We start from the raw sequence: 26,874 nt of genomic DNA, 5'->3' as shown, positions 1-26,874 counted from the left end.
TTTTGGGAAAGGCGAGCATTGCAAAGGCAACAAAGTACACTCTCTTAAATAGGAAATCAGGGTGCGTCCTCACCAGAGGATTGCCTTTGATATATGAATGTTATATCCTGGCAACCAGTTCCCTTGCAGACGACGGTAATTTAAGGTGATTTTTATAATGCACCTTGCTGTAGCATGCAAATGACATCGCCTCCCCAGCCCCTGCGACACAACAAAACCAAACCCAGCATGGAAATGGATTGGGAGCATTCAAGCTTTATTTAATCACTCCTTGGCTCTGATTTACTCTCGCCATTGTCTTTCTAGTTCCTGTTAAGGAATCACCAACAGGAAGTGATTCAGCCTGGAATGACATAATATGTCCAAACAATTTCAAGGACCCTGTAGATCATTGGGGTTCACATCCAATGGAACCATTAAATTTGCATACAGAAATGTCTATTTTTCATGTGTCAGGTATAAGAATGGCTCGCTATTTTGTAAAAGGCCACCTGGAGGAAGAATGGGAAAGGGGGGAAAAGGAAATATGTCCCTCCCTGAGCAGTTTATATTGGACAATGAGTAACTTGTTGTGACATTGCATTTTCTTTATGGCCCCTTAAAGATGGCTTATCACTCCTTGTCTGGCTGGTTGAGCCACAGACAAGCTAGTTGTATAGTAATATTGCTGACAGTATAAGAAAAAAGAGGGGCCACCTGCCCCTGAGCCCTACTCAAACCTGCCTTGGGTAAAAATATTTTCAATGGATGTATAAACTTTTCAAGTTCTCTTGTTCTTTTTCCATGTCTTTGGAGAACAATTTTTGCTTATCGTAGCTATTGGTTTTACCCAGGAAAAATGAGGCTCTATTTAAGTATCCTGTTATTTTTATTATTTTAGTTAATATTTATATAATGATAACAACATATATTATATAATATATTATCATATTATAAATAATATAATTATTTTATTTAATATATTATTAAATGTATTATTATATTAATAGTTATTATTATTATAGTATTTTATTTAGTATATTTTATGATTATATTATGACATGTAAGATTAAAATGAATATCCAATAACTCCAAATATTATATTTTAAAAGAATTATTAATAATCACTTGAAGTAGAGGGAATAGTAAAGAGAAGTTTTTCCTAACCACATTAGTGGGAGAAAAGTGAGTGAGGGTGGGCTTACAGAAACTTTAGCTCCAACACATAAAGATATAAGGTGAGGATGAAAGTGGGGTTCTGGAAAATGGAATTCTGGAGTACAAAATTCTAATTACACAATTAATACTAATTATTATTATTTTATTTAGTATTTAATATTATTTTAGTATATGTATTTAGACTTTCTAGAGTTCGTAGGTGCTTCTGTTTTCCTCAAGGATTATGAGGAAAGTAGGATAGGGTGGTGATTTTATGTTCTGAGGTGCTTTCCCTCCCTTGTATATATTTGGAAAAATTGTGATTATAAGAACCCTCTCGTGGAAGTTGCTCATCTATATACTTCCCAGTGAGTGAGTGTGGTCTGGGACTTCAGAGAGATGCTAATCTGTGCCTCTGTGGTTTTCCAGATGTGTAAATAAATGTGTTTTACTGTAAAAAAAAATTCCCTTTCCCTTGTCTTGGAGTAAGGGGGTGATACCAGGAAGAAGGGTCCTAAGAAGGGGTTTTATACTAAGAATCATAGATTTGGAGCTGGAAGAGGATTTTGACATCATGTATTCTAAACTCCCTTCATTTCACAGATGAGGAAAGCAAGGCCAAGAGAGATTAAGTGACTTGTCCAATGTCACGGGAGTTACAAGTGACAAGAGTCAAAATTTAAACCTTGTCCTTCTGATTCTAAGGGAACTTTCTAGTAACAGAGTATATCAAGTGTCAGTAACTTGTGGGGGGGGGGTAGAGATAGGCACTTTGAGGGTTTCTGGCCTGTGAGGAGTCTATAAAATTCTTTGTTCTCTTGGTACTTCATGATTGTACTAAGATGGACCATATGATGAGGTCAAGTCCATGCTTCTTGTATGTTTTGGACAAATTTTTGAAGTCTCTTTTTATTTAGTGGATCACATAGCCCTGTATATTCTGGAAACGATTCGATAAATATATTGTAGTAACAATTATTTTAAAAAATGTTTTATTATATTTGTAGTTGGGCTTGAGCCCTGACTTGGAATCCTTTGAATTAAGGATTCTCAATTCCTCTTTCATTTGGTAATAGGCTTTGAGCACTTCAGTGGTGCATAAAGATATCACAGGGCACCTAGGGTTAGAGTGCCAAGCCTGGAGTCAGGAAGACCTGGATTTAAATCCAGTCTCAGACACTTCCTAGCTGTTTGGCCTCTTCCAGTTGCCTACCCCTTGCTGCTCTTCTGTCTTAGGATGGATACTAGGTAATTGATACTAGGTAAAGATTTAGAAAAAAAACCCCAAAAATGTATCACCCTGGCCCACCAAAGGGGAAGAAGCCCCACCACCTTCCTAAAATGAGCTAGACTGGTCCTTAGAAGATTGCTAAAAGAACCATCCTGGGAACGTTATTGAAAGAATTCTCAACAAGGTAGAGAACCTCCTAGAGCTCATGATCTTTGATCAGAGCTTTTGAGAATCTAGAATCCATACTCTGGTGACATAAATTGAGGAAGACTTGTTATTGCTGTTATAGGCTCAAGTTAAAATATGGTTCACTAAGACTTTCTCTGTAGTAACTGTCTTCCTTAATCAATCAGCACTAGACACAGAATATGAATAAAAAATTATGTAATCCCTCTTATCTCACATTTTATAATCCATGAAAGGAAGCATGCATATATAAATCTACATATAGAAATAAATTATGCATATTACATATTCATTGATATATATATATATATATTTATGTTATATATGCACACAAACAAAAGAAATACAGTGTAGTGAAATACAGGATAGAAAGGGAGAGCTCTGATAGTTGGGGGTGAGATCAGGGAAGTCATCATGCTAAAGATAATAGAGGTTTGTTCTGGGCATCAAATTTTTTTTAAAACCTCTACCTTCTGACAGTCAATAGTGTATTGCTTCTAAGGCAGAAGAGCAGTAAGGTCTAGGCAATAGGGATTAGGTGACTTGTCCAGGGTCAAACATCTGGAAAGTGCCTGATGCCAGATTTGAACCAAGGACTCCCATCTCTAGGCTTGACTCTCAACCCACTGAGCCTCCTAACTGCCCCTAGGGCATCACATTTTAAGAAGAAAATTAATAGTTTTTCAGAAGTGAACAACCAGGATGAAAAGGAAAAGGAAACTAGAGACTAATGTCATAATGATACTTGGTTTCAACAACTAGGATGGAGGTATTTAGTCTGGAGAAGAGGAGATTTAGGAGATGCATGATTATGTTCTTCACGTATATGAAGAGATGTGATATGCAAAAGGGATAAGATATGTCCTATCCAGGCTTAGCAAGAGGCATATTAAATCTCCACCTGAAAGAGAAAGTCACTTGGAGCTATCCTAAAGTGAAATAGATTGCCTCTAAAATAGACTGAGGTAGTTTCCCTGGAATTTAAGGATGGAAGGTAGTTTAGAGGTCAGTGATTCATCCTTAATCCCACCTCCCTGCCACAAAGACCATTGCAAGTAAAGTGACATATCTAAGGTCACACAAGGAATAATCAATTAATCAATGAACAAAAGTTTATTAAGTACCTACTCTATTCCAGATTCTGTATTAAGTGCTGGGGGTATAAAAAAGTTGCAAAAGACATCCTCTGCCCTCCAGGAGCTTGCAATCCAATGGGGAAAGGAAGGAACAAACATGAATGAAGTAAGCCCTATATAGGATAAACAGGAAATCATTAACAGAAGAAAGACACTAGAATTAAGCTGGGGACTGGTTCAAGTAAAAGACTGTTTTAGTTGGAACTTAAAGGAAACCAAATGGGGCAGTAGGCAGAACTGAAGAGGGAGAATATTTTAGGATCCAGCCCCAGAAAATGCCTAGAACAGAGAGATGAAGTGTTTTGTTCTTTTCATAGTGAACTGGTCAGTCTCATTTAATGGAAGAGTATATAACACGGTAGAGAGTGTGAGGAGGGGGCTAGGTCATAAGGGGCCAAATGCTGTAAGATTTAAATTAATATGCAATAACTCCAAGTATTATATTCATAAAATTATTAATAATCACTTGATGTAAAAATAAATTAAACTAAAAGAAATAGAAGTTCAAATCTAATTATCTAACAAAAAGTAAACCCATGTAAGTAAATTCTCCTGCCTCTCCAAAAATCCTGCTTCAGCAGCTGAGATTATAGGAAGAGAAAGAGAGGTGGGGCTACTCAAAATTTATATCCTCCCTACATTAGCATGTAAGGTGAGAAGGAACATGGAATGCTGGGAATTGGAGTTGTGGGAAGCAGATTCTAATTACACAATACCAAATAGCACTTTGTATTTGAACCTAGAGGCAACAGTTTATTCAAGTTTATTGAATAGAGAGCTGTCATAATTGGAACTATGCTTTAGGAAAATCATGTTAGTGGTTCAATGAATGTTAGATTGGAGTGGGGAGAGTCTTGGGAGGCAGAACTACCAATTGGCTCTTGCAATACTCCAGGTGTGAGGTGATGTGGGTCTGCACTAAAGTGGTGACAGTGCCACAGAAGAAAAAAGGGGGATTGCGGAGATGTTTCAGAGGTGAAATGTACGGGCCTTGGAAATAATATCTTGGATGTGGAGAATGAGAGAGTGAGGAGTCCAGGATGACTCCTAAATTGTTAACCTGAGGGGCTGGAAGGATAGACTTGCCTTCCTCAGTAATAGGGAAGGTAAGGAGTAGGGTGAAAATGTAGGGAGAGAGACGTATTCAGTTTTGGACGTGATTAGTCACAATAATATGTAACAGAGTTACAATTTGGAGCCATCTTTAAACCCAAATCCTGTATCCTTTCCCCTAGATCAGGCTGATTGCACCATCTCTGAGGTAAAATGATAACTTGTAATGGTTTCCAACTGTTGATAGTCAGCTAAATTATATTGGTGAGACTCCTTTGCCTCCTTCTCCACTAAATGCTTCAATTGTCTATGGGACACCTGGATTCTGCCATTTCAGGGGTCAGCACTGCTTCTGCAAAGGACCTTTTCAGCTCTAAGAATCTGAATTTTCAATGGGCATATATTAAAGTAGTTGTATTATTGATACCTCCTTACCACTATCTTATAGGTCTTGAGATCCTCATATATTCCATATAAGATCACAAATGGAATATTCAGTCTCCTTTTGATTGGGTAATTTTAGAAAAAAACATAGCAGAATCTGTGTAAATCTTGAAATTTCTCAGACTTGTGAATGTTAAAAATTTCCCCATTGGGGAATTCTCCATTGGAACAAATTTGCTACTGGAAACATTCCCCATTTTGATGTGAGAACTCGCCAGGATCAGAAATGGGAGGACCTCTACTCCACCTGTACTTAAGACTGCTTTAGGGGAGAAAACTCCTTGCTATGGGAGGACCTCTACTCCACCTGTACTTAAGACTGCTTTAGGGGAGAAAACTCCTTGCTAAACAATGAAAGTACTTGGACCCATGCTTATAATAAGGCAAGGAGTTCTTTGAGCCATGCCTGTTTTTAGAATTGATACAATGGGATGCTAGGTACCTATAAAGGTCGGGCAGGTTTTCTCTTGATGGGATTAGTCGACTCAGCTGTGTTTTCTCTGGTTCAGACTTACTAAGGGGATTAGTCGACTTAGCTGGAATTCAGATGAGCCTTTTTTTAGAAAACATCTACGGTGATTGGTAGATGGAAGAACTTAGGGGAGGTGACAAAGGAAAAAAAACCCTTATATGAGAAAAGGAATCTCTTGAGCAGAGGAGGCTTGGAGATCCTTAGATCCTTGGAGATAGATCCTTGGATCCTTGGAGATAGATCCTTTTGGAGGAGGCCTTTGAAGATCTCTTGAGAAAAAATCCCTTGGGAGGCTGACTCTGGCTGGGACTCCCTCTGGGGAGACTCTGTTCCCCAGACATCCTTGCTTAAGACAAATCTTGTGGTGAGTGATAAAAAACTGACTGACTCTCTCTCTCTCTTAAGATTCAGGTCTAGGCCATGTTGGCTTAAGGCCCTTCATACTTATACCCTTTTCTCTCTCCTTCTCCTTTTCTTTAATTCCACATTTGTATTATTAATTAAATTCTCTATAAAACCCAGTTGACTTGGGCATATTCATAATTTGGGAATATATTCCCTGGCGACCACCTTATATTTGATTTAAAAACCAAGACACTGTAGTGAAAACATTTTCTGTGGTCAAATTTACTCACCCTCTCTTATATCTATCACAATTTATATCTTCCACAATTTTAACTCACTACAGTTTACAACATCAACCATTTTAATTATAACAGTTTATGGCAGACAACTATTTTAACTCTTACAGTTTATGTCTCTCCCACTCTTTTAAATGCCACAGTTTAAGCCATATACTATTTTAAATTCTACATCTGGGAGTAGTGGGGAACAAAGGTCTATTGTGGACCAGTGATTTCTGTCCTCTTCCCTTTAAGTTCCTTATTCAGGGAGCCAAAGGTATTTAGTCCCTAGGATTTGGCTCTTTGTTCAAGATTTCAAATATTAACATGATGGGCCAAGTATTTTATTCTGTATCCAGATATTTATCATGATATAGACACATTCTTCATGTTAGTATTGGAAGAAAATCTGTAAGCAACACTGAAAATGAGTATTCTGGATATGCCTTGAATTAACCAGTATTCCTTCAATGCACATTCCCATTCATAGACTCATACATTTTCAGAACTGGGGGCTTTGGAGATTATCTCCTCAAACCTTTTCATTTGACAGATGAGGAAACGTGCATATTAGTCTCAGTAACTTACTCAGGATCATACAACATCAAATTGATTAGGAGTTTTCTATGCCCACATTCCTACTAATACTATTCTGATAAAGTCAATAGAAGGTTGCATGGTAGAATTTGAGACTTTTCAAAGACTCTTCTACTCCAAGACTTTCCCTTAACCTACTATGAAATTCTTCAGGAAATCCCAAGTTTAGTTTATTCATTTTACTTAAAAAAAAAAAACCAAACACCCTCATTTTCCATCTAAGAATCAATACTAAGTATCAATACTAAGTACCAAGGCAGAACGGTAAGGGCTAGGCAATTGGGGTTAAGTGACTTGCCCAGGATCATATAGCTAGGAACTTTCTAAAGCCAGATTTAAACCCAGGACCTCTGATCTTTGGACCCAGCGCAGTATCCACTGATCCATTTAGTTACCCCCATTCAATTTACTTTTGAAGGGATAGTTTCAAAGAAACCTGGCACCTATAACTGACTGGTAACTTGAGCTCTCTGTCACTAAGCTTGTCTCTCTCCCTGTTCTCTGTTTTGACACATTTCCAAAACCGGTCTCCTTAAGCTATGTAAGGGCAGGGAACCATATCTTGCTTCACAGAACTAGAATTATAATTTTGGAATACGAATGGGCCTCAGAAACCATCAAGCCAAAAATAAAGCTGAAAGAAAAAAAAAAACCTGGCTTCAGAATCAGAGTCCTAGGTTCAAATCCTCCCTCTGCTATGTTCTTTCTGCATAAGCTGCATATGCTGCATATGTCACAATTAGCTCTGAATTGATCTAATTTTATTATCACTTCACTTTTTGCATCTAATTAGTGCTTAATAAATGCTCAGTTATTCTCATATTGTCCACGAGAACAGGATAGGAGACTGCTAAATTCTTGGTTAAAATCTAACATCCCCTGTACCAATCTACTACTCAACCTATCAGAAAAGGAACAAAGATTCCACTAGCATGCCTTGTTTATGATTAAAACCATGCTGTACCTTTATGATCAACACTTCCTTTTCTAGATGTTTACCAACAATCCTTTTAATAATTTGGATTAGATTTTCAGGAGTCTGCATATTCCACTCTTTTCTCTTTTGGGGGTAGACCAGGACAACATTTACCCTTCTTCAATCCTGTGCTACATCACTGTGACCTTTCAAAGATGATTAATAGGGTCTTAAGATCACATGTGCCAATTCTTTCAAGACCCAGTGATATGTAATTCATTTTGGCTTGGTAATTTGGACTAAAGGAGATCGGGATGTGTGTGTGTGTGGTTTAACCCTATGTCTTTTAGTTGTATTACTTTCCCATTTTTATTCCATTCCACCCAATCCAAAGGTTTTATTATAGGCAGAAAAGAACAAAACCAAAATAAGACAGTAAAGCACTTCTTTCTTATTTCCCCCCCTAAATATTAAAGGTCCAAATTCTTAACCTCTAGCCACTGTCTCTTTCCCTTCCCTCCCCACTACAGGTCTCTAAAAAGTCGGGATAGGGATACTTCTAGAGTGGTCTTCAAATATGCTCTTTGAGCTCATTAATTTAAAAAGTCTCTCCCACCCTACTCTCTATTCCTAAAATCTGCCTGCTATGGAAAACGTGCGTCTCCATGCCTTTCTTGTCTTTACTTATTTTTGTCATAGAAACAGCACAGTGTTGTGGATAAAGATGTGGTGAGGAACTAGGAAGACTGGGGTATAAATGCACTGCCTCTGACATATACAGCAGAGCGACCCTTGGGAAAGTGATTTAACTTCTCAGTGCTCTAGGCAACTCTTTCATACTCAAAGTTTCAGAGAAAGTGCTGACCTGCCATGGTGCTGAGACTTTCCTCACCTGGGAGTTCCCTAAATCAGTAAAATCACATTACCAGGCCCCATTCTTATTTCTCTATGGTCTACAAAAAGCAAAGATGTTTTAACTAACTTAAGAATAAGTCCATTTATTTATTTTTGGAACATATTTTAAATAATACCAACTACTAAATTAGAACTAATGGCAAAAGAAACTAAGACTTTTTAAAAAAAAAGTTGCTTATAAGTAGAAAAAATTTTCCACATAAACCAGCATATAGTTTCAATGTTGGTTTAAATGGACATTTTCATTAATCTCTGTCAGATTCTATTACTGTTCTGTCTATCTTGAACCGAAGTCCTATCCTTTCTTTGGTCCTTCCTTTTTTTCCAATAAGGTTAAATAGCAACAACAATAGCAAATCTAACCCTTTTTGTTGTCCTTAGGTGTCCCTACTAACAACAACTCATTCCAACAATTAATCTGAGGAGCAGATTAGTTATTTCACAAACATTTTCAGAAGAATAATGTCAGCAGGGCTAATTGTAAGGAAAGAAAGAAGTAAAAGAAGGGAAGAAATGAAAAAGAGAGAGAAAGAAGGAAGAAAGGCAGAAGGAAAGGAAAAAATAGGATTTTCTTTCATAAAAGCATAGTTAAGCAAAATAAATTTCTTAAATATACAGATAATAGAAGTAAGGGCAGATAATGGAAAAGGAATATGAAATATGACAATCTTCCAAGATTGTCAAAATTGACAGAAAAATGTCAATTGTTGAAGGGGTTACAGAAAAATAAGTACTTTGATGATTAGTGCATCTGCAAAGTGAACTGATCTTACTTTTTTTGATTTTTATTTAATTGATTAATTAAGAAAATTTTTCCATGGTTCCATGATTCATGTTATTTCTCTTTCCTCCTCCCAACCCCTCCCATAGCCAATGCTGTTTGACTGGGTTTTACATGTGTCATTGATCAAGACCTATTTCCATATTATTAATATTTGCACTCAGGTGATTGTTTAGAATCTACATCCCCAATCATATCCCCATGACTTATGTGGTCAAGCAATTGCTTCTCTTCTCTATTTCTACTCCCATAGTTCTTTCTGTGGATGTGGAGAGCATCCCTTCTCATAAGTCCCTCAGAATTGTTCTGGATTGGGGGGGTTGGGGAGGGGGGTACAGCTGGGTAGCTCAGTGGATTGAGAGCCAGGTCTAGAGATGGGAAGTTCTAGGTTCAAATCTGACCTCAGACACTTCCCAGCTGTGTGACCCTGGGCAAGTCACTTGACCCCCATTGCCCAGCCCTTAACACTCTTTTTGCCTTGGAACCAATACACAGTATTGATTCCAAGACAGAAGGTATGGGTTTAAAAAAAAAAAAAAGAATTGTCCTGGATAATTGCATTGCTTCTAGTAGAGAGGGACTAATTTTTCTTGAAAGGAACTTGTAATTATGATCCCTAAATCCTCAGTCACTAGTGCAAGCCCTTTGACCCAATAATAGGGTAATGCCTATAATATACAAAAATGTACATTTAAGGAAAAGAACAAAAACTAAACTAAACTTTAAAATCAGCTTAAGTTGATTGATGAATTCCTTAGGGAACTATATCAGTCTTAATTTTTTTTTTAACTCTTACCTTCTATCCTGGTAACAACTCTATGACAAAAGGGCAAGCTAGGAAAATGAGGTTAAGTGACTTGTCCAAGGTCACACAGCTAGGAAGTATCTGATGCCGCAGTTGAGCCTGAATCTTCCTAACTCCAGACCTGGAACTTTATCTATTATGACCATCATATCAGGCTTTTGACAGCTACTTTTCTTCATCAGGTTTTTTTTTTTGTATTTTTCATGTTTCCAGAATTTCATTTTTGAGATCTTTTCACCCATTCTAGGCTTAATCGCCCTGGTAAACATGACTTTTTGCTACTCATTATTTCTGGTTTTGTCCCCTGGAGACAAAATAAACAAGTTTAATTTCTCTTCTATATAATTTATCTTCAAATCTTTGAAGGAAGCTTTTCTGTGTGTTTTGTGGGCTCTTTTCTTCTTCCAGCCTCCTCTTCTCTAAGTTAACTATTCTAGTTCTTTTAACCTTTTCTTTGTGTCTGAAAATCAAGCCAATTCACTATCCTAGTGGACTTTTTTTTGGGGGGGGGATACTCTTTAGTTTATCAAGTTGGGATTTTTTTTTGGTCAATGTTCTTTTTAAGCCATAGTACCTACTAAATCACGGACAATTTTGGATCTCATCAAACAATTTTTGGATGCTAACTCTGTCCTCCTGGTGTAGTGAATTAGCTATCTTTCCTCAACATGTGTCATGTGTAAATTTGATGAGCATACTGTCAATTCCTTTATCTAAATCACTGTTAAAAATGTTCAAGGGTCAAATACAAGATCACTGGAGATTCCTTGACAAGGAGATTTTGGACCATTTCCCACGAATTATTGCCTCTGACCTTTGAACTGGCTTTGTATCTATCTAATTGTTTTACTGTTTACTCCATATCTCTCCCATCTTTTCTCCCAGAATTGTTTGAGATGATTTATTACAAGTTTTACTAAAAGCTAGACATACTAAAATTATAGAATCTCCTTAATCTACCAACTTAATAACACTTTCAAAGACCAAATAAGGGTACTGGACAAGATGATTTCTAAAAATCTGTGCATTTGCAGTGAATAAAAATAAAAGCCAAGAGGAAATGCTTCCTTGGAAAAGATAATTCTTCACCTGATTGACCTCTTGGTCTATATCCAAAGAGTTTTTGATGATCAATATCATAAATTTAACCCACACTTTTTAAGCTTCAATATGGGAAGTCATAGAAATGGCTATTTAATTCCTTTGCTTTATTTCCTCCCAATTTCTCTATGGTTAAACATACTAAGTACATGTAGTACCATTTTAGTCATAATAATAAGATTGTTTCCTCAAGGGAGTGTCATGAGACCTAATTAGTACCTGCAGAGAACTCAGTGATCTTATAATGAAAGAGTGCAAAGCGTTCTTTTACCTGAGTGCCAAAAATGGATAAAGAGATAACTTGATGTAGTTACAACTCCAATCACTGAGTACAGTGGAAAGAAACTTAATTCTCTCCACGGGGAAGTTTCATCTAGTTGGAATTTTATGAACTCTTCAATTTCCCATTTGAACAATAGCCTTTCATGTATGCATTTTGGTATTTTCCATTTTCATATTCTTATGATTTCTATCAAATGGATGGAATCCTAGATCTTGGCTCCTTAAATCATGTGAATGATTTTATTCATTGCCTGTCTGTCATCCAGGCACTTTGACTAGTTTCTATAGATGGTACTGTGGATTATAGCAAGGTTATCTCTTTGGGCAGACAAACCGTTTATGCATGAATACACACACACAACAACAAAAACAACAACAACAACAAAACATACAAGCCAAAATAAAACAATGTAGGACCTGGTCAGCTTTCTTTATTTCTACCTATTTAAAAGTTCAGAAGGATGCACAGCTTCTGGGACCTGCACTGAGGAGAGACTAACCACTGAACTGGAAAATAGCATGATGATATTCAAAATGTTCTAAAGGTGGTTTCTTGGTATATTCCTGTGGCAAATGAGTACAAATAATCAGGATCCTCAGTTGTCAGCCAAAGCCTCTCTAAAAATTATCTCCGTTGTCAGAAACAATTAATGTATAGCATAGCATTGTCATATGAACAGAAATCAAAGGAATTTAGGAAGGATGGACTGGTGAGTTACTCCATTCTATATGACACTTCACATTCTACCTCCATACCTTACTTTTCACCTCCAAGCCAATGAGCTTCCTTCAAAGTACAATTTAGCTGTACTCTCCTAAAATAGGTTTTTTCTGAATTTCCCAATTTATGAGCATCATTTCCCCTTTGTAACTCTTTTATTGTTTTTGCAGTGCATGTCTGGCAGAAGCAACTTTATGTGGGGACATCACTTCTGAGAGAATTGTGATGACGTATTTTTAAAAAATGCCTTGAATAGACTAGAGAATATATACATATTCTGTAACAAGGTCTGGTTGGCTAACTGGAATAAAGGAAGAAAAAGCAGAGGCTCTCTGATTAGCTTCATGGGCATTCAAAAGTTATGTCAACATTTGCCACTTTTTCTTTTCCTCATGTAGCCTCATCATCTATAATTGTGCTTTGGTTTTGTGATGGCATCTGAAAAAAGATCATGTTGTAAAGGAAAAGACCTTGAAACCTTCTTCTGTGCCTCTACCATGAAAGCCATATATTGCACCCTTTCCAGATCCTGGGAAACAGTGTCTCTTTGACTTTATAATTTTTTTGGAGGAGTGAAGGAAGTGTAGTTTCTGACCTTTATTGGGAGAGAGAGTCAAAGGAATATGAGAACTGGAATTTAGGTATCATCTCTGTCTTGAAGAACACAGAGCAAGGAGCAAGGAGAAACCTTGAGGAGTGATTGTTGGGATTCTAGTCCAGTGAAAGGATCCATGTGACAATTGTGCTACATCTAGATGTGGACTGAGCAGCTCTAATGCTGATCAGAACTAAGCAAGCCTACTTTCAGACATTAAAATAAGGTGGGGACAATATGCCCTGGAGATATTGAGGGATATATTTGTATGTTTGTTCTTGCTATAGCCACAAAATAAATATCCCTCTGCAAAAGCCAATTAATGTTTGGTCATGCAATGGTTCAGGGATGTTCACTGGTTCCTAAAATGTGGGAAACACAATAGGGGCTAAGCCAATGGCAATAGCAGAAAGACATTTCTCCCCCAACCTTTCCCTCATGGTACTGTGGAGTCCTGTGGGGTGTAGTAGCAGACCTGGCTTTACAAGGGAGCCAGAGGACACATGTTCACTCTATATTTCCTTTTGAATGTACTATATTTCCACTTCTCCCCCACTGTAGGCTATAAACTACTAAAGGACAGTGACTGTTTGGTTTTTTGTCTTTGTTCCCAGAACTTTACACATAGTAGGCATTTAATAAACATTTGTTGAATTCAGTCTGCAGTGTGTGTAATGTGGCAGCTAGTATTCACAATTGGGACTGCTTTATAGCTTCCATGAATAGGTAATGAAAAGGCTTTAGAGTGGGTCCAAGTGAATCCATGAAATACATGAGAAGGTTCTTGTATCCTCATCCAAGCCTTGAAAAATCTGAATTTTTCAGATGCTAAAAAATCTTTGAAGCCGATCAAAATCAGCCTGCATAAATGCAACCCAGACCAAGGAAAGCACTGGGATTTCATGTTTTTCTTCTGCACAGCATTCCTTCCATGGGTGGACAAATGCCAAGTCATCACCCTCATACAACCTTTCCTGGGGGAAACAAATGAAGCCTCAGAAACAACTCCTCCTACTCCTTTGCTCATCTCCATTCCAAGTTCAGCCACGTGACATTTTATGTGTACTTTAGAAAAAATGAAACCAAATGACCCTTCATAGATGAACAACTAATGTGTGTGTGTGTGTGTGTGTGTGTGTGTGTACAAGGGAGTTATGCAGGAGACCATAAACTCTACTCTGTGCTTGTTATCAAATGGTTCATGACTTATCATTGGTCCAGCTTTTCCTGGGATAATGGGAGGGGATCATTCTTCATTCCACTACACATTTCCTCATATTCTCAGGGAAGCATCATCCCAGCCTCTTCCAATGAGTTCAAGCATCTGTTGTATAATGCAACTTTAAATAGCAACGTACTTATCATTTATTGTTTAAACCACATGCACGCACACACACACACACACACACACACACACACACACACACACACACATACACACACTTTGGTTCTTGTTATGAAAAAGGGCCAGTCCATTTTCTTTACTTCTTTTCATTTTAGAGTGGAAAAGACAGAAGAGGTAAATTTCAAAAGAAAAAGATTTAATTCATTAACAAATCTATTCCTTGGATCCTAGTTGACATTTCAGATATGTAAATGAAATAAAAACTGGAGGATTTTTAGCTATAATTATAAGGAACTAGTTAGATTCAGAGCATATTATAATACTTATATATTTGATAGTTATGCCTAAAGATTTGAAGCTCTTTCAGGGCAGGCATTGTACCAGCTCTGAGGTTTGAAGCAATCCTATGCCCACTGGAAGACCCCAATTAGTGAAATAGTTGGCATCTCTATAGGGTTTTAATGTTCAAATTATTTACATCTATTATTGCTTTTGATCCTTACAGTAATCCTGGGAGGCAAGCAATACTAGTACTATTATCCTCCTTTGATAGGTAAGGGAATTGGGGCTCAGAGAGATTAAATGATTTAAAATTAGAGGTGGAATTTGGACCCATGCCTTTCCTGACTATGTCTAGTTCTTTTCCTAAACTACCCTGCCTCTCAGGAAGAAGAGAAATCACCTGAGGAAAGGACAATATTCCTAGGAAGAATAGAGCTTTTCAATGGTGCTATATTAAAAAAAAAAAAAGCCTATGCCTGGATAGTAACTGAAGCTTATCAAGCTGAAATTTTAGGGAGGCCAGGACCTAAATACAGAGTTCATATTTATCTGGGACACTGGGATTAATACCAACACCCTTGTTTTTGAGAAAACACCTCTGCAGTGGAATCCCTAATGGTCAAAAGAGGTCAGAACATGTCATATATCTTCCCTGAGAGACAGGATGATCTTAGGTATTGACATCCAGATTTGCTTAGAGGAAAGAGTGCCACCTACTGAATTACCACCTCTTACATGTTTCTGTCATCACTTCGGTTCTCCTTGGAGGTCTCCCAACCGTGGAGCGTGACCTTGCTTAGCTATGAAATCTGACCTAATTATAATGTAAGGTTGGTTTTCTGCAGGCAAGTTGCAAAAGTGGGCAGATCCCCCCCATCTGCAGATTCTTTTCCCCCAAGCTAGTGTCAAACTTAGTGGACACAGCGAGAGGGACTAACCTCTCTAGCTACAAGAGGGGCCACAGAAAACACAAATGTCAGGAACAGCTGCATAAAGGAAGCCAGCATCTGTTTTCTGCTATGTTTAGTCACTAAACAAGATTACCTCATCTTGAGATTATTTCCAAGGACATGGATATATATAGGTTAAAAGTCCAGTGCATATGTATGCACAGTCTAGAAATGGCTTATGTCAACATTAACCACAATATATGCTTACAAACTGTACTGACAAAGGGGAAAAGATCCATCCAGAACATTAAATGTGGGCACTATGTTAGCATTAGCTAAACAATTGCTGTTCATTTAATTGAGGATCTGTGGGCTTCCTAAATGCATTAGCTGTTAATCAATGAAGTCAATGGGAACATTAGTTATGGTTCACACTTTAGCTATATCAAACGTAACATCATACATTTTTATCATATCAAACAAAATCTATATGGTTAATATCAACGACTCATTTTCCAAGATTCAGATATATATATCTGAACAAATAGATTTATTCTTCTGCTGATAGGGTAGCATTATCTGCTTTATGAATCTTAGATATGCTGAGGGAGGTTTGGCTTGGACACTCTCCATGTGTATAAGGTCTAGAATTGGTTTCTGATTTCCAGTGGATTTTCTATAACCAACAAGAACCAAACTGATTCTTATAGCTCAAATATTTACATAAAAAGGCAGATGATCTTCTCCATTAATACATCTTATTCGTTAACTGTTGTAGTCATAGATTATTATTTTAAGGAAGGAACACAGAGAGGCAAATCCAGAATGGAGAATGCACCTAGATTTTTAGATGTGTCTGCACATTTGAGGAAGATCCTAATATTATCTTAAGCAGAACAACATATTCAAATAGATCATAGGTATTCATCTGGGGAAATGTGGAAGTATCCAACTGGACTCAGATGATTCTGGAGAGATAGTGCAACATAATATGTTAACCCAATTAAGTTAATGTCCCTGGGTATCTTGCTGTGACAGGTAATTGAAAAGAATGTCACAGTACTGCTTTTGTAACAGATATAATTTTAGGTAAATATAAGTATTTTCAAATATTTATTACTTTTTTGTTCATTTGTAGAATATGTTTTGATGAATGTCTTAATTTTTGTCTTAATTAAGACAATCTGTTATATTTCTATTTTTAAAAAAATACCTGTTTCTTAAATAATGTTTTGTCTTTTTATACAGGTTGAAATGATTCTCCCAATGTATGCTCCCTACTTCATATATAAGTCTCTCTTTATAAAACTGATGTTAATAAATCAGTGAATACCTGCTTTATAGGCGAACTCACTTGAGAAGCAAATGGTTTAATAGAGGACTGGACTTGGCATCAAGAAGTAGTAGATTTGAGTCCACTCTAAGACACTTAATGTTGTGGGACAAGTCACAAGTTCCTTAACTATTCTTATCTGTAAAATGGGGGATAATGATATCAAAGTCTTTGATTCATAGGATTATAATGCAGATCATGGCATGTAAAATACTACTTAATTATTGGCTATTATTATGGAGTTTTTACCATTTGAGTTATGGTATTTTGGGGGACCTGGCTCAATCCATTTTGTACATATATTTATATATTTAACAAATATTTATACATACATATAATTTCCATATAATACTTCCTTAAGTTTTTTAATACTGTTATTTTTTGTTATAAGTGTTTCCCTATATCTCCTCTCCCAATTTCCTTAATAAAAGAAAAGGAGGCAAGAAAAATTAGCCAATCAAGCCACCGTGTTTGTCTTCATTGGCTATATTTGACATCCTCAACCATCTGATGACTGGATTCACTATTAGTCATTAAGCTCATTCTGATTTCAGTTGTATTTTTGTTTTGTGTTGATTTATGTTGTAGTATTAATTCTGCAAACTAAGCTGGTCCCCTGAGCTTGTGAGGAACTGAGTATCACAAGTTTTATTAGAGCACCTACTGCCTGTTAAGGAATGCTTTTTTGACCTCATGTGGTATGTTGCTTTTCTGACTGTGGAGGTTGAAGGGGATTGCATTTTATATTCTTTTTCATGAGCAGCTGTATTCTTTTACTTTCTTGTCATTAGTTTTTGTTCAATTTTATGGTCTACATGTGACTCATTGCTTTTAAACCCAGAGCCTGAATCATTGGACTGGTCTAGCTTCAGGTCCAGATTATAACTCTTGAACCAAAAATAAGTATGATACAAAGCAAACTATAGTAAAGCTAAAGGAAAGACCGAGGCAGAATATTCTAAAAAAACACAAGGAAGCAAAAGTGCTGGGTGATGGGGACTCTGGGGAAGGCTTCATGGAGGAGTGACACCTGAACAGTCTTTAAAGGACAGGAATTCAACATTCAGAATTGGGGAGACTTCCATAAAGATAAGAGGAGGGGGGAAGAGGAAGTCGAAACCGAGGAACCCGTTTTTTTTGGAGCCTAGAAAGCAATAGGGACAGCCCTGTGGAATAAAGCTAGAAAGGAAGGGTTAACTCAGTTTTATTGGGTTTTAAACACCAGGATAATAAGTTTGTATTTTATATGCAATGCAGTCAATGTAGACATTAGCTATGGTTCAGAATATAGCAATATCAAATTAAAAATACATTTATACCATTCTATTACATAGAAGAGATATAGGTGATACCAAAGAATGGTTTTCTAAGATTTGGACTTAAGTGCCCCAGTAAATAGACTTATCCTATTTCTAACACTACCTCTCTTTATAGTACCTAGTGGAGTCCCCCAGGGATCTGTGTTTGACCTTATGTTGTTTCACATTTTTGTCAGAGAAGACAAGATGCTAGCTCATCACATTTGTGGATGACACAACACTAGAAGAGGAAGCCAGCACACAGGATGGCAAAGTCAGAATCCAAAAGGATCTTGACAGGCTAGAGCCTTGGGCTGAATCTAATAACACAAAATCCAGTAGAGATAAAAGTTGAAAGTTTTATTCCAAAAAAGTCAATTTCATATATTCAAGATGGAGAAGACATGGTGAGACAGTGGTTGTTCTAAAAACAATCTGGGGGTTCTAATGGACGGCAAGCTTATGAGTAAGCAGTGTCATGTGCCAGCCAATAAAGCTGCTTGGAGCTTGAGTGAAATTAGAAGAGGCACAGTAGCTAAGAATAGAGGTGTGATGTGGGGCAGCTAAGTGGTATGATGGATAGAGTGCCACAGATGCTTACTAGTTGTGTGACCCAGGACAAGTCACTTAACTCTGCCTCAGTGCCCTGACCTGTAGAATGAGCAGGAGAAGGAAATGGCAAACCACTACAGTGTTTTTGCGAAGAAAACTCCAGATGAAGTCATGAAGAGTCAGACATGATCAAAACAACTGAACAAGTTATATTTTGCTTTGCTCTTATTAGGCCTTATTTGAAATATTGTGTTCCATTCTGGACATAGCAGTCAAAAAAGACCATTATAAAACTAGAGTGTACATAGAAGAGATCCAACAGGCTAGTCAAGGGCTTTGAATCCATGTCACCTGAGAATCAGCTGAAGGAACTGGAATATTTAGTCTGTAGAGAATAATACTTAGTGCGAACAAGTTAGTTATCTTCGAGTATTTGAAGGAATTGGCCAGAGAGGGCAAAACCAGAGAAATGAATGGGATAAATTTAGTCTGATTTCAGGAAAAATTTTCTAGCAATTAGAGCTATTCAAAACTGAAATGAAAGATGGCAAGTTACCTCTGTGGAGGGCTTCAAGCAGAGGCTGAATGAGGACTTTGTCGGGCATGTTATCATAAGGATTCCTTTTGTAGATGGGTTTAAATAGACGGCTATGGAGGTCATTGTCAATGTTCAAATTCTGATTCTGATTCACTGGAGGGGTTACTAAAGTTTGATGGGAAATAAGGGAAAGGTATGATATAGTCATCCTCCTACCTTTGGAAGATTATTTTGGCAGTCATATAAAGAACAGATTAGTGGAAGATACTCATTAGGAGGCTATTAAGGATAATTCAGATGGGAAATGATGAGAGAATGAATTAGAGTGGTGGTAGCTTGAGTGCAGAGGAGTAGATGTAGAAATAAAATCAGCAGTGATTGGTGATTAGTTGCATTGGGGTTTTGAGGAGAAGTCATATGCAAAGATAATTCTGGGGTCTTGAACCTGAGTGGCTATGAGAATAATAGGATCTTCATCAGAAGAAGGGAAGTTAGGAGGATGGACTAACAGGAGTGGTGGTTATAAGACAAGAACAAGATCTCCATACTGAGGTGAAGCCTCAGAACAGAATTACAATAGCAATTCCATGCATTATAAGCTACATTACAATGGGGTTGCAATTATAATTATACTATCCTTTTTATACAATATACACTGTCATATTTCCTGCTTTTCATTTACATAATTTCCTTTGATCTGGACAATAACCTTATGAGCAAGGTAATACAGTATATATTATTTCCACTTTACAGATGAGAAAGTTGGGTTTCATTGACATTAAATGAATTATAAAAGTTAGTAAATAAGGGAATTGGAGGGAGCAGATTCATATTCTCATTTTACTGCTCTGAATCCAATATTTTGGTTTTTTCCCATTGTCTTACCCAATCTCTGTTCCATATGCAAATTTTCATCCCTGTCTTTAGTGATGCTCTCTGATTTTCTTATATCATCTGAGCAGAATAGCCTGACACAAAGTGCATTCTTTCCTTCTTTGTATGTGCATGCAGAATGTCCCTCGGTTCCAACTTTCTTCTAGGTTACCATTTGCAAGACCGGTCTCCATTTGAAGCTCCGTGGACTGATTGATTGATTCTTTGCCCAGATTGCCTATGGTTTGTGGAGCGCCTTGCTGCCGCCCATTCCAGCATTCCCCAGCTTTATCACATTGCACCAAGAAGCTACTTCACATGTTCTTCGGGTGTTTTTTCTGCCTGCCCTGCTTATGCTTGCCTCATGTCAGTTCATCACAGAGCAGCTGCTTGGATAGCCTGCCACCATCCATCCTCCACACCTGTCCAGTGACATTGCTACAAGGACTGCTTTAATGAAGGCAGGCTGGCTGGGCTCCAGGACCTCAGTGGTGGTGCTTCTGTCACTCCATTCCAGCCTTCTGAGAAACTCAGACTAATAAGCTGCTTCTAGAGTCCCATCTAGAGATAGGCTTCCAGGAGTGAGTGGATGCTGATGTTGTCTAAAGAACACACGCACATGATTGGCCTTTGGGTGGTTCAGCACAATACTATAAATTATTGATGTGTAAAAAAATTAAGAACTAACATAAGTGCTTCTGATTTGCAAAACATTTTCCATATATGATCTTTTTCTAAGAGCTCATACCAATCCCATGAAGTAAGCAGAATAGGTATTATTTTCGCCATTTGAAAGATGAAAAGGAAAAGGGAATGGTATAAGTATCTATATATCATCTACTATGTTTCAAGCACTTTTGGAAGCAAAGGTGGGGGACAGCTAAGTGACTGAGTGGATTGATAGCTAGGCTTGGAGGTAGGAGGTCCTGGGTTCAAATCGGGATTCAGACTAACTGTGAGACCCTGGGCAAATAAATACTTAACCCCAGTTGCCTAGCCCTTATCACTCTTTTGCCTTGGAACCAATACTTATTATTGATTCTAAGACAGAAGGTAAGGGTTTAAAAAAATGCAGCAGGTGACATTTTTATCTCCATTTTATCAAGGAGGAAACTGAGGCAAACAGAGGTTAAGTGATTTGCCCAGGGTCATATAGCCAGAGACTACATTTAAAGTCAAGTCTTCCCATTTCCAGGCTCATTGCTCTATCTGCTACTCTACCTAAATGCCTGTGATGAAACTGATGAGAAAATTGGAGCTCAAAGAAATTCATTGCTTTGTCCATGGTCCTAATAAGTGTCCCGAATTTGAATTTTCATGATGGGCCTTCCTGACTCCAAGCCCAGCATTAATATACCAGGCTGCCTGCTCGTACATGACCTTGAGAGAGAAGCTCCTATAGACAGCTGTATTTTCAGCAACCCTGATATCGTATACTTTTGTTTATTCAGTTCCCCTAAAACTTGAAACCTCAAATGTCAGAATTTGTTCACAGTCACTCCGTGACTGAGACTCAGCAAAATCCTAAAGGGCTTTCTCAAATAAGGAAGACTATGTAATATTTGGAATCATTTTAGTGCTGTGCTCTGTGTGTGTGTGTATGCACATGCCACATTTCTGTAACTAATTCTGAATAAATTGCTAGTCTACTTATGGTATATATGGAATGTGTATTTTTAGTGGTGAGTGTATTTTTATCCTAATTTTGAACAATTTGGTAATTTACTTTTTTTCCTTCTAATTTTGAACAATTTGGTAATACACAATTAAGGGAATGGGAAAATTGAGTTATAGAACTGGAAAAAGATTCATTGTCGTCATCATCATCATCCTTGCCACCATTTAGCATTTATGTGGCACTCTGTTTTGCAGAATGCTTTACATATATTATTTTATGTGATATTCACAACAACTCTGAAGGTTAGATGCTATTACAATCCCCATTTTACAAATGAGCACATTGAGGCTAAGATATTTTAAGTGAATTGCCCAGGGTCACATAGATACCAACTACCTGATGCGGGATTCGAACTCCAGTATTCCTGATGACAAACAATATTCAAAGTTCTACCAAGGTGTCTCTGATGCCTGATGATGGCCCCAGCCTTTTCCCTTTCTAAGGCTGCCTGTACCCAGTCTGTAAAGATCTAAAGTTTCCAGGACTGATGGACTGGAATTCTGACACTGGAATGAACAACACTACAGAATTTATTCTGTTACCAGGAGGGTGAACAACTCTGAAGAGGGAGGCTATTTACTTGAGTGGTTCCCTTTTTCCTTCATGATGTAAGGTTCCCTGGGAAGTGTCCTGAACAATGGGCTGAACTACAAGTTGTTGGAGATCTTAAGGAAAAGCATAACGAAAAGGTAGCAATAAACTATGTCAAGAGAACAGGAAAGGTTTCATCCTGGACAACAGCCTCTGAGTTCTTTTTCTTCTCACATGTCAAGGGTTGCCTGATGCATGGTCTCTTTATTGCCAACCTCTATGTAGCCTTTGACACTATTGATTATCCTTGTTTTCCTTGATATCTCTTCATTTTTAGGTATTTGTGGCACTACTCTATCTTGGTTCTTTTTCTACCTTTTTTCCATGTCCTTTGATGGATTTTCAGTCAGATCACTATTAATAAAGGTGGATACCCCTCAGGGATATGTTCTGAGCTCTCATTTCTTCTTTTATTATTTTGCTTAGAAATATAACCACTCACTATTTATTCCATTATCCTATCTCAGCTGTTGATTCTCAGATCTACTTATCCAGCTCTAACCTCTCTTCTAACCTTTGGACTCATACCTTCAACTGTCTATTAGATATCTTAAACTGGAAATCCTATAGATATCTCAAATTCAAAATGTCCCAAACTGAATCTAGTATTTTCTCTCTTCCCTCAAGATTTCCCTTTCCCAAAATTCCAATTACATTTGAGGGTGCCACTACCCAGTCACTCAGTCTTGTTACTGACATGTTACCCTAGACTCCTCATGCTCTCTTACCCCTATATCCAATCTGTTGCCAAATCCTGTTAGTTTGACCTTTGTACTGTCTCTTGTATACACCTCTTTCTCTCTTCTAATGCTTCAAATACTCTGGTGGAGATCCTTATCACTTATGCCCTTGTGTTTGTTTTAGGATGGTAATTGCCATGCAGTGAGCTTAGGGGATGTTGGGTTAACTTATGAAGTTCCACTGTCAAATAAAGATTAATGGGGAAGTTGGAAAAAATGGAGGAAATTAAATCAAGAAATAAAATGTAACTATGAAATAATACTTAGCTCTACCCCAACCTGAAACTCAGAGTAAAGAGTAATGGCAGATAGGCAGCTCCTTAACTTCTATTGTTAACTTCTGCCTCCCCCCCTACAAAGATGAGCTCCAAGTTTTCTTTTTTAATCTTTGGTGCCTAGTACAGTGACTGGTTTATGGTAAATACATAATATGTGCTTGTTAATTGATTGAATATGTCAGAATGTGACTTCCAGCTTCATCAGTAGATCTACTGGGATTTAAGCCAGGTTTATTCATAGAAGAAAGGTGACTGTGACTGCTAGCTCTCATCTCTTTATGGAGTTGCTATTCATTCATTTCAGTCATATCTGACTCTCCGTGACTTCATGTGGGATTTTCTTAGGACAGATGCCATTTCCTCCTCCCAAGGATTAAGGGACCTGCTCAGAGCAACATAGCTAAGAAGCATTGGAGGCCAGATTTGAACTTAGAAAAACGAGTCTTCCTGACTCTAAGTCTAGCACTTTATCCACTGCTTTACCTAGTTGCCCCTTCATCTCTAGAGACCAGATTTAAATCCTAGAAGGTACCTTCATATTGGAGTTGAAAAGGTCAACCTTTGTCTTGACCACCATTTTGAATAGACAGATTCTTGGGTTGGGGAGAGTTTGGAATGGAGGAGCATCATTGAATTTTGATTTTTCACCTCTTTCCAGGGAGACAGTCTAGAGAACTAGGACCTTGAACCTCCTGGGAGAGTCAGAATATCCCCAGGATTATAAGATCAAGTGACTGTTTGTAGGGTAAATGCAACAGTCTTAATATATGGAATTTACCCAGCAAAAAAGAGTTCCACCTTGCCATAAAACCTATTTTCCAAAAAGGGTTGGAGATTTGGGATTATATCAATGCTAAAAAAGGTCTATATCCTTCTAGGGCCAATCTCAGATGAAACTGAGATTTGCTAAGGGTGGGGGGAGTAAGTATATTCCTGGGCATGAAGAGACAGCAGATGAGAAGTTTTTACAAATACACATAAAAATACAACAAGGCTAGAAAAAATATGGAGACTCTAGTATGTACAACAGCTGCTATAAACCAGATTTCGCTAAATGGTTTGCCCAGATGGGTTTTTCCTGCCCTGTCTGATACAAAATGGATTGGGCCTTTGGGCCTCCTCTCCCAGCAATGAAGAAACTGCTAAGAGCCAGCCTTCATAATCAGAGTCACTTTAAATTGCTACAAATATAAAAAGGGGTTCCTTGTAGCAGTTACCTCGCATGAGAGAGCTCTTTCTAGACACTTTCTAGTGAGGATAGATATAAGGCAGGGAGAGAAAGACACCCAGGAATTCTCCATAGGTGAGCAGTGAGGCTAGGATGATTCTATCAGAACTCTGGCCCTGAGGCTTGGATATGACCTCCACAATGAACTACCACTGGTACTCTGATTTGGTTCCTGAAGTCTCCTATGCCCTCCATTTTAATGAATCCTGGGATCCCAGACCAGTTTGCAAAATAACTCTTTCTCAAATGGACTTGGAAAGCCAGGGTTCTGTAATTTTCATTTTCTGCATAATTATAACAAGAAAGGAGACAACTTTTTAAAACAGTTTAAATCCCACCCCCATCATTTTTATATATATTTTTAAAGAATACTAAGAGATATGAATGAATGAAAATGTTAAATACCTACTCTGTGACAGTACTGTGCTAGGCATCAGATATGCAAATCCAAAAGTGAAATGGTCTCTGCCTTCAAGGGCAGATTTTGTATTGTATATTAACAATACAATAATATATAATATTATTAATATAATAATATAATTATTATTATAATAATACAATAATATAATATTGTATTAGGGAAAGGTCAGTCTTCAACAACAGAGATGGCCAGGGAAGGAAGTTTTGCATTAGGGTATCACAGGAATGATGAGTGAAAACAGAATAGTCAATTATCATACCTTTTCCAGAAATAATGGCATCGCATATTTCTTTACTCTTTCTAGAGTAAGAAGTAGACATCAGAGAAGAGAAAAAAGTTTGAGGTGGTAGCATTGACCTTATCTGATAAGAGAAGAAACTGAGGCCCTAAAGGGTTGGTTACATGACTTCCCTAAAGCCTCATAGCTTATTGAGGTCAAAGCCAAGCCTAGAAATTCCATCTCCTAATTCTCAACCTCTTCTAGAGTAGAGGAGCTCTCCCAAGGCTGAATCCTCTCTTTTTGGGTGCCACTGGTTTCCCAGGCAAGGTAGGAGGTCTTGTGAGCAATTTTTAATGGGACTTTCATCCATGATCCCATCATACAAAGAAAATTCACTAATTAAGAAAAACTTTGCTGTTAAGTTGATGTTCTAATCAAGCTAACCAATAAAGAGAATTTCTACATTAAAAACTAGATCCGAATAATAATAGTGATGATAACAGTAATAACAATATAACTAATTTGCATATATAACCTTTCACAAAGTGCTTTGCTCTAAAAACCCTCAGAGGCATAAAGTACGAATATTATTTATTGTCCATGTTTTACAGATAAGGAAACTAAGGTTTAATGTAGTGCCAAACCAATAAATACACTCTATATGTTCCCATAATTCAATGTGCCAGCATAGTATACCTGTCCACATTTTATCTGTCAGCATTTTTATCTAAAACTTGGATGAAGACATGTAGTGCATGGTTATTAAATATGCCAATGACCTAAAGCTGAGAGGGATAGCTAATACGTTGGAAGAAAGAATTAGGATTCCAAAATAATTCACTACAATAGAATGAGGGGTTATATCTAGCGAGATTAAATTTAATAAGGATAAATGCAAAGTCCTGGACTTAGATTAAAAAAAATAGCTACCCAAGTACATGAGGAAGTGACATGGGCATTGCACCCCCAGAAACTCGGGCAAACTATTATCAGGGAAATTCCTTTGCTCCCTCAAATCCTTGTGACTCCTAGCCTAAAACATCTAATAACCCCTATAGGACCCTGAGATGATTGTGCTCCTTTGATCCTCCTTTAGATTTAAGATGGACAGAGAGATGCATCTCCAGGCTACACCTCAATTCTATCACGCTACATCTTGATTCTATCATGCTACATCTCAGACATCTGTCTGTCCCCTAAAACTAAGCAATCTTTTATGAGGGTCATTCCCTATGTCTCCAGGCAGACCCCAGTCAGATAACCAAACCCCTGACTGAATGTCTGAGGGTTTACCACTCTAGAGTCACGTCCTCACCATGACACAGCATCTGTTGTAAAGAGTATAAAATCCCCAGAACTGATGTTGTCTGGGGGACAGCTTTTCCATCCATGCTGTCCTCTCAAGGAGCAGCCTTCCATCTTGTTGTTCCACCTGTACCATCCTCCTGGCTATTCTCAACATTACTCTCTAAATTAATAAATTTCTCTTTTTATTTTTAAACTAAGTTTTGGAGTCTTGCATTCTTGCAAAAGGTATCCTTCCTGAACCATAGGAGTGCACCTCTTCACCCCCACAACAGAAGGGGTAGGTAGAAACATGGTTAGTCAATCT

This window comes from Monodelphis domestica, chromosome 6 (assembly GCF_027887165.1).
Source record: "Monodelphis domestica isolate mMonDom1 chromosome 6, mMonDom1.pri, whole genome shotgun sequence".
Taxonomy (NCBI): domain Eukaryota; kingdom Metazoa; phylum Chordata; class Mammalia; order Didelphimorphia; family Didelphidae; genus Monodelphis; species Monodelphis domestica.
Note: the sequence above shows the minus strand (reverse complement) of the source record.